Genomic DNA, 12,285 nt, shown 5'->3' with positions numbered 1-12,285 from the left:
AGCCCAAAACCAAACAAGCCCAAACTCCAACACTCTTAACGTCCGCCAATGGCCCAATTAGAATCAGTCCATCATGGACCTAACCCAAGAAGGCCCATTAGCCAAAAAGGCCTACAATACTGAATGGTCAACCCTATTCAACTCTTTGTCCAAGGTCAAAGTCAACAGTTAAGGTCAACAATCCGTATTGACCTCAACTCGTTGAGTGCATCCAACAACTCGCCGAGTACATGAGTAACTCATCAACTCGCCGTGTCCCTTCTTGTCCACAAAACTGAGAACTCATAAAGACCGAAAACCTTAATCCCTTCACATAACTCCTTCTGGATCTCTAAAACGGGCAAACCCTACCTGACTCATCGAGTCCACTAAGGGACTCGACGAGTTCCTTCAGCCCCTTTCAAGTTCATCCTTTTCAGTGGGAATCAAGGCTCCAAATCACAGATCCAACCCCTTATGGCATAGTTACCATGTAAAGTTGCAAACTTTACGTACATGCAAGGCATTCAATGGTTAAAACTCTTAATCAAGGCTTGAGAAGGGACTTGGAGCATGAAGGAGGGCAAGGACTTGATAAAGTTGGCAACTTTAAGTCCCTAAAGGCCCTGAGATGTCCAGATCTGAAGCCACTACTTCATAACATGTTCAAAACCCAAAATAGTCCCAAACTAGGCTAAATATGGCCATAAACTCTCATAGATGAAGATCTAAGCAATGGAAGATCACAATTTCGACTTTATACCTTAGAATGGTTGCCACAACAGAGTAAACACCGGATCTACAGCCTCTTCCTTCATCTATGCACCAAACACCTTAAGCTTCTTCACATAAACACCAAAAAGACACTCCTTCAGCCCTCACACACTCAAAATGGAAGATGAGATACGATTTAAGGTTTCTCTGGAGAATAGGGGTGATAATGGAGGCTGCAAGTGAGGCTTAAGGCCTTTAAATAAGGTACAAACCCTAAAAACTAGGGTTTTCTCTTCCAGAGTCTACTCGTCGAGTCGGGGCCTTCCGAATCGTCAAGTAGGGTCTAAATCCCGCGTCCAGAAAGATCACTACTCGATGAGTTGGAGCTCCTCAACTCGTCGAATCCTAGCCCAAAAACCTAAAAAATGCTGAAAACTGGGTAACACATAAACCAAGCGTTACATAGGGATAGATTACTTTTTAGCCAAAGTAATCATCATAAACTGGTAGGAAACATCAATAAGATTTATGTGTGTGTGTATACATATATATATATATATATATATACATATATATATATATATATATATATATATATATATATATATATATATATATATATATATAATTCCCGAATCCGACTTTTTATGAAGAAGTTATGCTTCTTCGAAGTTTCGTGATTACATCAACATGGCTCAACACATTGTAAAACTGAATTTTAGATAGGTTGCGTATTAGCCTAAGCAATCTAAATGAAAGTCGTAGAAGTTGTAAAATCATGAGTGTGCATATAGACAACATCCAAATCAGACTTCGTATGAGGAAATTATGATTTTTCTTAGTTATAGCACAATAGTGTGCGAGACAAAAACCGAAAATAAGATTGGTTGATTGTTAGGAAAAACAATCTCAACGAGACTTCAAGATCTCCTCAATACCTATCAATCGATATAAATACATTTGAGAACAAATATCATATGAGAGAATTGTAAATTTTATATGGACTTTAGTAGCCTAAGCCTACTAAAAATAAATAATAAAAATAAAGTGAGAATTAGCCGATGAAATCTAAAAGAAAGTTGTACATACCGTAGAAAGTTACGCATGTATATAAATAATGTAAAAAACGGAGCTTGTACGGATTAAATATGAATTTGAGAAAATTACATGGTTGGTCCCTATGGTTTGCTGTTACTTGCACGCTTCGTCCCTGGAAAGAATTTTTAACTCGGACCATCCCTATAACTTTATTTCGTTACCCGCCTAGTCCCTTAGTTAACCTTCCGTCTTATTTGGGGTTAGGAACTACTCACGCGAGTGGCACGCTGGGGGCATTTTTGTCCTTTCAACCCTAATATACATTAGCGCCATTTAGAAGATGGATGGTTTTACGATTCCGATCATCATCAAACCAAAACACACACAAACACACACTTGTCAGACGAATTCCCTTCGTTCTCTCAAACGAAAAACCCTAGTCGCTAGCTAAAACTTTGTATGCTTTTCCAAATAATCAATAATGCCGGTTTGGAATTTAAGTGAAGCACGAGGTCGGATGATCAGTGAAGCAGAAGTTCGTCTTCAATATGGTAAGTCCTCCTAGTCCCTAATCTCGTTTTTATTTGCGTTTGCTTCGTGAAATCCTACAACCCTAATCAAGTGTTAATCAAAATTTTTGGGGCATTTCCTTAATAGGTGATCATCCGACCATGTTTTGCATGCTATTAAACCATGGTGGAAAGTTTACTGATTTTCTTGGAAGGAAGTATGTAAACGGAAAGATACATTACGTTGAGTTAGTAGACATCGAGACTTTCTGTGTTCATGATATTGATGACATGATGGTGAAACTTGGGTATATCGATGAAAACCTACATGTGGAGATGTACTATTATTTTCGAAGGCCACTTTGCGATTTGGATTTTGGCTTGTTTGCTTTAGCTTCAGATGATGATGTAAGGCATTTAGCAAAATATGTTGGCCAACATAAGCTAATAGAGGTGTATACAGAGCACGAGCAAACGAAATTACACACATACTCGATGTCACCAAACCCATCTAAGGTACTTATAGTTGAGATTGATTGTACCCCAAAAAGATTGTTTTTGGAATGGCATGATACACAAGTTGAGCCTAATGATGTGTTGACATTTGAGCCTAATAGAAACAACCCTCCTGTTTCACCTACTAGAAATGAGCCTTCAATTGACAAGGTGGACATGGTAAGTGATAATGCAATTATCATCGAAACTGAAATTGAACATAGTAGTGATGATAGTAGCAGTGGTGATGAGATCAACAGTGGTGATGATAGTGAGAGTCAAGATGGTGAATTTCTTGTGGACGAAGACAATATCATTGATGATGTTGAAGTTAACATGAGAGAATTCCACTTGAATGTTGACCCAGATGTTGAGTGGATCGGAGGTGCTTCTAAAAGAAAGAATCATGTAGTTACAGAAGATGGGAATGAAGCAGACCTTGAAGTTATAGATAGTGAACTTTTCTTATCCAACTCTTCATCGGATGATGGGATAGAAGGTGAAAGAAACAAAAAAATTAAAGCTATTAGAAGGGCGCATGAGAACGAAAACGCCCAAATCAGTGAGCCTTTCTATTTATATAAGAAATTTAATTCGTCAAAGGAGTTTAAAGATAGGGTTAACCAACATGCAATAGATACAAGAAGGGAGTTGGATTTTGAGAAGAATGATAAAAACAGAGTAAGGGTTGTATGCAAGGGAACCATAACAAGCCTAGGTGGTGGGACCGGTCAAGAAGTAGTCAACGAATAAGGTAAGTGTCCTTGGGTTCTTTTAGCTAGTAAGTGGAAACGTGACAAGGATTGGACAGTTAAAACATATGTTAGTGAACATAAATGTCTTCAAACAAGAAAGGTTAGGGCTTGTGATTACAAGTTTCTTTCAAAGAAAATTCTACAACTGGTGGAAGCAAACCCAAAAATTCCAGTCAAGGCTTTAAGGGAACAACTTCAACGTATCTACAAAGTAGATATTTCTAAGATGAAAGCCTTTAGGGCAAGAGAAGCAACCTTAAAAATTATCAGGGGTGATTATGCCACTTAGTACAAGATCTTACAAGATTATTTGTTAAAGGTGCAGACTCAAAACCCAGACACCGCTATCAAGCTTGATGTTGAAAGTGAACCAAATCCTGATGTTGAGACAAGAACCTTCAAATGCGTGTACGTGTGCCTTGGTGCTTTGAAGCAAGGATTTGCAGCAGGGAAGAGGGATTTTCTTGGGGTAGATGGGGCTTTCATGAAAGGACCTTTCCATGGTCAAATTTTATCTGTTGTGGTACATTTTCTCTTATGTTGTTGTTGAACCATATATTTTGATTTATTTTTTACTTTTATTTATTGGTTTGTATTGCACAAGCTTTAGATGGGATTAATGGAATATATCCTTTAGCATATGCTGTGGTTGAAGCTGAGACATTGATCTCTTGGACATGGTTTTTAACTCACCTGGGTGATGACCTAGGGTTGGCTTCAAATTCAAATTTTACATTTATATCAGACAGACAAAAGGTTATTTTCTTGTGTTTTGAATACTAATATCTAAAGGAAAAGAAATCATTGACATAATGTATCTTTCTTGTGGGGTTTAAGTTCTGCCATCGCAGATTTGTTTCCTTGTGTAGAGCACCGTTATTGTGTTCGCGACATACACGACAATATGAGGTCACATTGGAGAGGGGATAAGTTTACAGAATTGCTTTGGAATTGTTCAACAACATATACTGTGCAAGAGTTTGAAAAAGAAATGGAAGAAGTTAGAAAACTAAACCAAGAATGTTATGAGTGGCTTAAACAAATACCACCTCAACATTGGGCACGTTCTCATTTTACAGGTTTGACCATGTTATATATTCTAATGTATGATAACTATTGCTGTATACTTTAATGTTTGATAACCAATTTTACATGTATTCTATTAATTAATAGGGAGAGCACATTCTGATATTGTGATAAACAACATATGCGAGTGCTTTAATAGCAAAATAATAGAAGGACGTGACACACCAATTATCAATTGCTTAGAGTTCATATGGGAGTACATCATGAAGAGGATTGTGAATGTTGAAAAAGAAATTGACAAAGCAACAGGCCCTTTGACTCCAACAGCCACCAAGCTATTGCAAAAGATCAAACATCAGGCAGAGGAGTATACAATATCATTTTGTGGAAATGGGAAGTACCAAGTGAGTGGACCTTGGCAAGATCATTGTGTAGTGAATGTGAATCAACGAACTTGTTCATGCAAGAAGTGGGAAATAACTGGAATGCCATGCAAACATGCTGTATCTGCAATTTGGGACATGAGGAGAAATAATGTTGCAATTGGTATTCCAGAAACCATTGTTCATGAATGTTATTGGCTATCAACCTGGAGGAACATGTACTCTTTCAAAGTGGATCCGATAAATGGTAGAAGAATGTGGATTAAGTCACCTTGTCCAATTACTTTGTTGCCTCCAAAACACCGTGTCCCAATAGGAAGACCAAAAAAGAAAAGAAGGAAGTCAGCTACAGAAAAAGAGGATATGATCAAAGGGAATACAGTTTCTAGAGCACAAAAAACTGTTACATGTACCAAATGTAACAATAAAGGACACAATGCCAGGACTTGCAAAGGGCAGTTACCAACGGTTGGGAGAAGAAGGGAAAAAAGAAGAAGGAGAAAGGAAAAGATAAGGAGAAAGGAAAAGATAAGGATAAAGGAAAAGAGAATGAGAAAGGAAAAGAGAAGAAGAAAGGAAAAGAGAAGGATCCATTGTAAACTCTTTTATCATGTGATGCTCTTATTTTGGTTAAACTATTATGTCATGTGATGTTTGTATTTTGGTTAAACTATTATGTCATGTGATGTTTGTATTTTGATTAAACTGTATTGTATTTAGTATCACCAAAACAATTGCAGTTGGTACTTAGACATTTGTTTTTGGTTAAACTCTTATGTAATGCTTTTGTTTTAATGTTATTTAATGGATCAATTATTGGTATGTTTTTGGTCATTTCATTTGGCATGTTTTTGGTCATTTCATTTAATGTTATCTAATGGATCATTTGGCATGTTTTTGGTCATTTCATTTGGCATGTTTTTGGTCATATGTTAAATGAAAAATACCAAAAGATAACATTTGCATTGAATCTATTAATGTACCAAAAGATACCCTTTCTCCCCCAATTCCAATAATACAAGATGGTAATAATCCATTGTAATCTTTTATAAGACAACAAAGTGCAACTATTAATTGTACCAAAATATACCATTTCATTAAAATGCAGCAATACAAACATGCTAATATTACCCTTTCATTTGATCATCTTCAACCGAAAACCACTACTGATATATACCTAATACTACAACTTGTAAACAATTATCCCAAAAAACAAAATCCAACTGACAATTAACAACATTTTCAGGTTCCGATTTTGGATTTCAAGTTCTTCATTCTGGATTTCAAGGTCACGATTTTGGATTTGAAGTTCTTTATTATGGATTTCAAGCTCAAGATTTTGGCTTTCAGCTTCATACATATGATTTTCTTCATCTACCTACGAAATAAATCCACTTCTTGGTCCCTGAAGTTTTCAATAGCCTCGATTAGCACAAACTAGGGTTCATCCTAGAAATTACCAAAAAAAAATTGATAACTCAATACCTGTAAAGGGCATGCATAAAAGGCCTACCAGGGTTTCTCTTTGTTCCTGAAGTTCGTATGATCCCTACAGCTCCACACTTGCATTTCACCATAATCAATTTTATGGATCTCCAATCTTCACGAGCAAAAGAAATGGAGTAGAAGAGGAGAAGTGGAAGCACCGATTGAGAAAAGAAGGAAGGAGAAGTAGTTTTAAGTCCGTTGTAGGGTTGAAAGGACAAAAATGCCCCCAGCGTGCCACTCACGTGAGTAGTTCCTAACCCCAAATAAGACAGAAGGTTAACTAAGGGACTAGGCGGGTAACGAAATAAAGTTATAGGGATGGTCCGAGTTAAAAATTCTTTCCAGGGACGAAGCATGCAAGTAACAGCAAACCATAGGGACCAACCGTGTAATTTTCTCTATGAATTTTTACAGAAATCAAATTTTTTCGCATGCAATCGCGTGCCCAGACAAGAGTCGTTGCACGACTCGAACACACATTTGGATTTCGTCACTTGTCATGCCTAGATTCAGTGACGTCACCCTATTCCGATTGTGTGTACGACACACGCTGTCATAGGCATGGCACACGGACCGGGCCATTTCTTGGGACCTTCAGGCTGGTTCTTGGGTATAGCATTTGAGCAAAACCGGTCCAGTCCGGCCAGTTCTGGGTAAAAACCTGTCTTGGACCGACCTATTTAAAAAAACAACTGTAATTCAATGATATTATTTAAACAATCATATCACATTCGTTTTAAGTCGGATTGACATGTGGTTATTTGCAACGTTTAATTTAGAGATTGTAGATGATTTTAGACTAGAATTTTCTTGTTTTTGGTGTTATATTTGATGAGTTACAATCCTTCAAAGGTGTGATATCAAGGCTTAAATATTTCAGCTTTTCAGCAAGATATTTAAACTTTTGTATTCTGTGAAATTCTTTACACAGGCATATCTCATTGCTTTTAAGTCAAATTGACATGTGGTTTTTTCCAACAATGTAATTTCAAGTTTGTAGATGATTTTAGGCTATAATTTTGTTGTTTTTAATGTTATCTCAAATGATTTACAATCCTTCAAAGATGAGACATCAAAGCTGAAATATTTCAACTTTTCAACAAGAAATTTAAGCTTTTTATTATGTGAAATTCTTTAAACAAACATATGTCATTTGTTTTAAGTCGGATTGACATGTGTTTTATTCCAACTTGTAATTTATATTTTTTAGATGATTTTAGACGATATATATATATATATATATATATATATATATATATATATATATATATATCGGTGTTATATTCAATGAATTACAATCCTTGAAAGATGAGATATCAAAGCTGAAATATTTCACATTTTCAGCAAAAAGTTTAAGCTTTGGTATTTTATGAAAATTTTAAACAAACATATTTCATTTGTTTTAAGTCAGATCAACATGCGCTTTTTTTTTCAATGTGTAAATTAAAGTTTATAGATGATTTTAGACTATAATTTCGTTGTTTTTGGTGTTATATTCAATGAGTTACAATCCTTCAAAGATTAGATATCAAAGCTATAATATTTCAGCTTTTTAGCAAGAAGTTTAAACTTTTGTATTTTATGTAATTCTTTAAACAAGCATATCTCATTCGTTTTAAGTCAGATTGACATGCAATTTTTTTTCCAACGTGTAAATTAGAGTTTATAGATGCTTTTAGACTAAGTTTATTGTTCTTTGTGTAATGAGTTACAATCCTTCGAAAAGTGGTGTAATATATAAGCAATCAAAGCTTAACCGGTCCAAAGGGCATAAAAAATGAAAACGTATTCATTTTTATGAGTGTATTGTATAAAACCAAAGAAAGTATTCATTTTAATGAGTTGTAATGTATCAAATCCAAAAACATATTCGTTTTAACGATTTGTATGAAACCCAAAAAACTAACAAGTTGTATTGTATGTATGTAAAGTTGTACCAGTCCAAACAGGTCCAAGAACCAAAAAACTTAGACCTAGACTCGGACATAGACCTGGACCTGATAAGTCTCATCCAGTCCAGTCCACGGTCCATAATATTTTCCGAAACCGGTCCAATCCAAGAGCCAGTCCGGTCCGGTCCAAGGGTCGGTCCTGTCCGGTCTAAATGCTCACCCCTACTTTCTACCTATATAAGCCTTTGAATTCAAACATTTGTCACATACCTTTCCTTTAGAACCTCTCTAGAACCATTTCGTGTCTCTTGGACTTTTACTCTCTAGTTTCTGAAGAATTTAATGAGGCCCTGGGGTGATGAAAAGGGAGAAAATAAAAGCTCTCTGGTGGAAGTTCTGCTAGCGTAAAATCCCAGTTTTTGCTAGAAACTCTCGGTAAGTTAGGCTACACTTACTATGCTTTGAGTGTAACCTATATTTGTATTCATAGTCACTGTTATGAATGTATAAATAAGAACTATCAGTAATTCTAGTTATAATGATGACTGATCTACTTACGGATTGGTGTCTAGAATGGTCATGTTGGCTTAGTTGTTGGATTTCAGGAAGGGTATACGTCGAAATGGTCTCACCTCCCAACTATCCGGTCCGACTAATCCTTATTTGATAGAACTCTTGGTGTTCGTTGGGATTATTGAATGATCTAACTTTCATTACCAAGTTGTCATAAAAATTAATAAGTTATAGTATTATAGGTTAATACATGTTAGGTACGGTGTCCGCAAGTTGGATTGGTAGTAGGATCAACTAGATATTTGTCAATCGACTAAGTAAATTATCCAAATGAGTTTTCTCATTATATTGTGTGCTGCAGTATATATCCTCTGTATGTTAGGATATAGTTACTCTATAGGATGCAATTAGGCCACTAGACTAGTTTAGTTTGTTGCATGTCATGTTGAACTATTTGTTATATATATATATATATATATATATATATATATATATATATATATGAGTCTGTATTTGTGTGTGCATGTGGATATATTAGGTGGGTAGTTGAGGGCGGCCCATCTTTGTTCTGAAGGCCAATAGACTCAGGCGTACTAGTATTATGATAAAGGCCAAAGTGCAGAGTAACTATATGTTGAAGGCAAAAACAACAGACCAACTTCATGTTGAAGGCCAAGGGCGGGCCAACTTTAAGCTGAAGGCCATTATGGGTATAAATTGTATATGTATTGTGGGATATGGTATTTTGAGAAACTCTCTATGCTTCATGCTTACCCATTTGATTTTAAATGTTTTTCAGTTACTTCATTGACTCGTAAAAATGGCAAGGTTTTACTAGAATATATCAGAGTGTGATTACATTATGTTTCCACATAATGTAATCACACTCTGATATATTCTAGTAAATAAAAATGAAAATTTTGGTTGAAAATCAGGACGTTACAAGCTGGTATCAGAACCCTGGTTTGAGTGACTGGATGAACTTTCGTGTGATTACAGACTCAAACTAAGGATCTGAGTAATTAATAAATCTTTTCATAAAAAGAGTAATACAAAAAAGAAAGAATGTGATGAGTACAATCAGCCAAGGCTCAGAAATGGAAGTGATTCCAAAAATATATGTATTATTATGGTTGTTGATATGTAAAATGCTAGAATGCATGCTCGTATGTGGGTTAGGGATATTTTCAGGAACTGTTATACATAATTTCCTGATAATTAAGATGCCTTAGAGCCTAGGAAATAGACTTGTTATTTGTATCTTAGAACCCATATTGATATTAGTTAGTTATCTGATAAATACATTAGGTTTCATGCTCCTAGAATTAAATAGTTTTAGATTGCCTGATATGGCATTATTGCGCAGATCTTGTCTAAGTCCAACCACTGTAGTGTCTGATCTTTCAGTCGATAGGCTATTTGATTTTAGCGGCATGCAATCGTATTCATCAGATAATTAGTTAGTATTGGAAGTAGTTCTTCCTCAACAAATAGCAGGGTGAAGTAGAAAGGAATCTTTGGAGAGCCAAGGAAGTTGAATATATTTTTGATATGGCATATATTCGTAAGGTAGGTCATCGATAAAGATGAAAAGTCCTAATTAAGTATAGGAAAACCTATTGTATGTGCTCATTGGACATGTACATATGTTTATTAGTCATCAAAGGTGACTAGGGAACTGTGAGACAATTCTTGGGATAAGTATGAGTAGGTGTGAAAGGTAGTAGAGGCCTATACTGCCCAAAGCACAGGATTCACACTTGGATTAAGATGAGTCACAAGGTAACTAAGGCACTAGTAGTTAGGTAGATTGTGTGGCTAACACTATGAATTTGTTTTTCATTATTTCCGTAATTACCAATCATATGGTAATGTCTACGAGAATGACTCTAAGATTCAGGCTCAAGTGGACATATAAGATCGAATTCGAATAAAGTAGATTTGCGTCAGGAAGATAGGTTCTGAAGACCTTGTCGGACAAAAGTATTGACTTTAGCCATTTAAGTAGAAGATGATCGAGAATGATTACAACCCTTTATTGGGGCAAAGCAACTAGCAATTAGAGTTGCTGCCTTCCATGATGTAGTTGTACCACATTAAAACATAAAGGAAGGTGCATTATGTACTAAGTATTCGTCTCATGGAGACAAGAAATTAACTTATTATGAACCTATCTGCAAGAAAGGACTATTAGAATAAGTGATGACGAATTTGTGATATTTACTAGAATGGGATCCCTACGAAGCGGAATATTGGTTAGGATTAAGATCAAATGTCGGGGGACTAAGTGACTAGATTTTGACCGAAGTTTCTCAACTCGTCATAAAAGAGTTAGCATGATTGACCGAATCATTGACAGGCTGATTGTCAGATTTATGGAGGAAATTGTAGCTACTTAGGCTATTGAGGACAAGATAGAAACGACACCAAGGGAAATTAGGAGACACAGTAGGGGAAGAGGAAACAAACGCAGGATCCAACTCCATTAATAAGGTCGAAGGATTTTGGTGTTGATAAGACAACCATTCATTGTCCAGCGGACCACCACATCTATGCAAACGATGGAGGAACCCATGGATTTACATGCCATATCTTCAAATGCTTCAGTTATGGAAAAAAGGGCATGATCCATGAGACTGTATCAATAAAGAGGTGTGCTTTCATTACTTCCAACCAGGCCACAACAAATCTAATTTCCCTAGATTGGAGGAAGAGGTGATTCAGACCCCATCACCTAGAGTTTTGCAAGAAGAGGAAGAAGTTACGCATTCGTTGGAAAAGGAATCCACAACCAATGAAGGAGTTGTGTTGTTTCCTATCAAAGAAGAATGAGTAATACCGGTACGAAGTATTTGATAATATACTACTATGTTTGTTTTTGGTACATAGGTATTAGTATGCAGTACTAAAATGCAACCGGGTACCCAACTCCTAATGAAATTTCTTCCAGAACCTGGAAGTAAAACGTACATCTCGATCTGACACTATCGAGGTCGGCACTCCATGTCGTGGTGCCACCTCCGTCACATAAATCTTGGTCAGTTTCTCTATAGAAGAGCACTCACTGATGGAGAGGAAGTGAGAACTCTTTGTCATCCGGTCTATAATCACCCATATCACGTCAACCCCACGCGCGATCCTCGGTAGCTTGGTGATAAAGTCCATCGTAATCTGCTCCCACTTCCACTGGGAATCTCTAGAGGCTGTAACGGGCCATCTGGTCTCTGGTGCTCCGCCTTAACCTGGCGACAAGTCAAGCACCTCTTAATTACCCATGCCACCTCCCTCTTCATACAGGGCCACCAATATTCTCTCTTTAGGTCCAAATACATCTTAGTGGCTTTGGGTGGATCGAGAATCTCGATCTATGCGCCTCCTCCATCAATATATGGTGAGCTCCACCTGTATACGTACCCAAATCCTCCCTCGGAAGGTTATAAGCTCACAAATGTGATGGGTTTCGAGCAATACATCATTCCTATGGTGTACATGC

This window comes from Lactuca serriola, chromosome 4, assembly GCF_051521515.1.
Source record: "Lactuca serriola cultivar US96UC23 chromosome 4, Lser_US96UC23_V15, whole genome shotgun sequence".
Lineage (NCBI taxonomy): Eukaryota > Viridiplantae > Streptophyta > Magnoliopsida > Asterales > Asteraceae > Lactuca > Lactuca serriola.
This window is presented reverse-complemented; position numbering follows the sequence as displayed.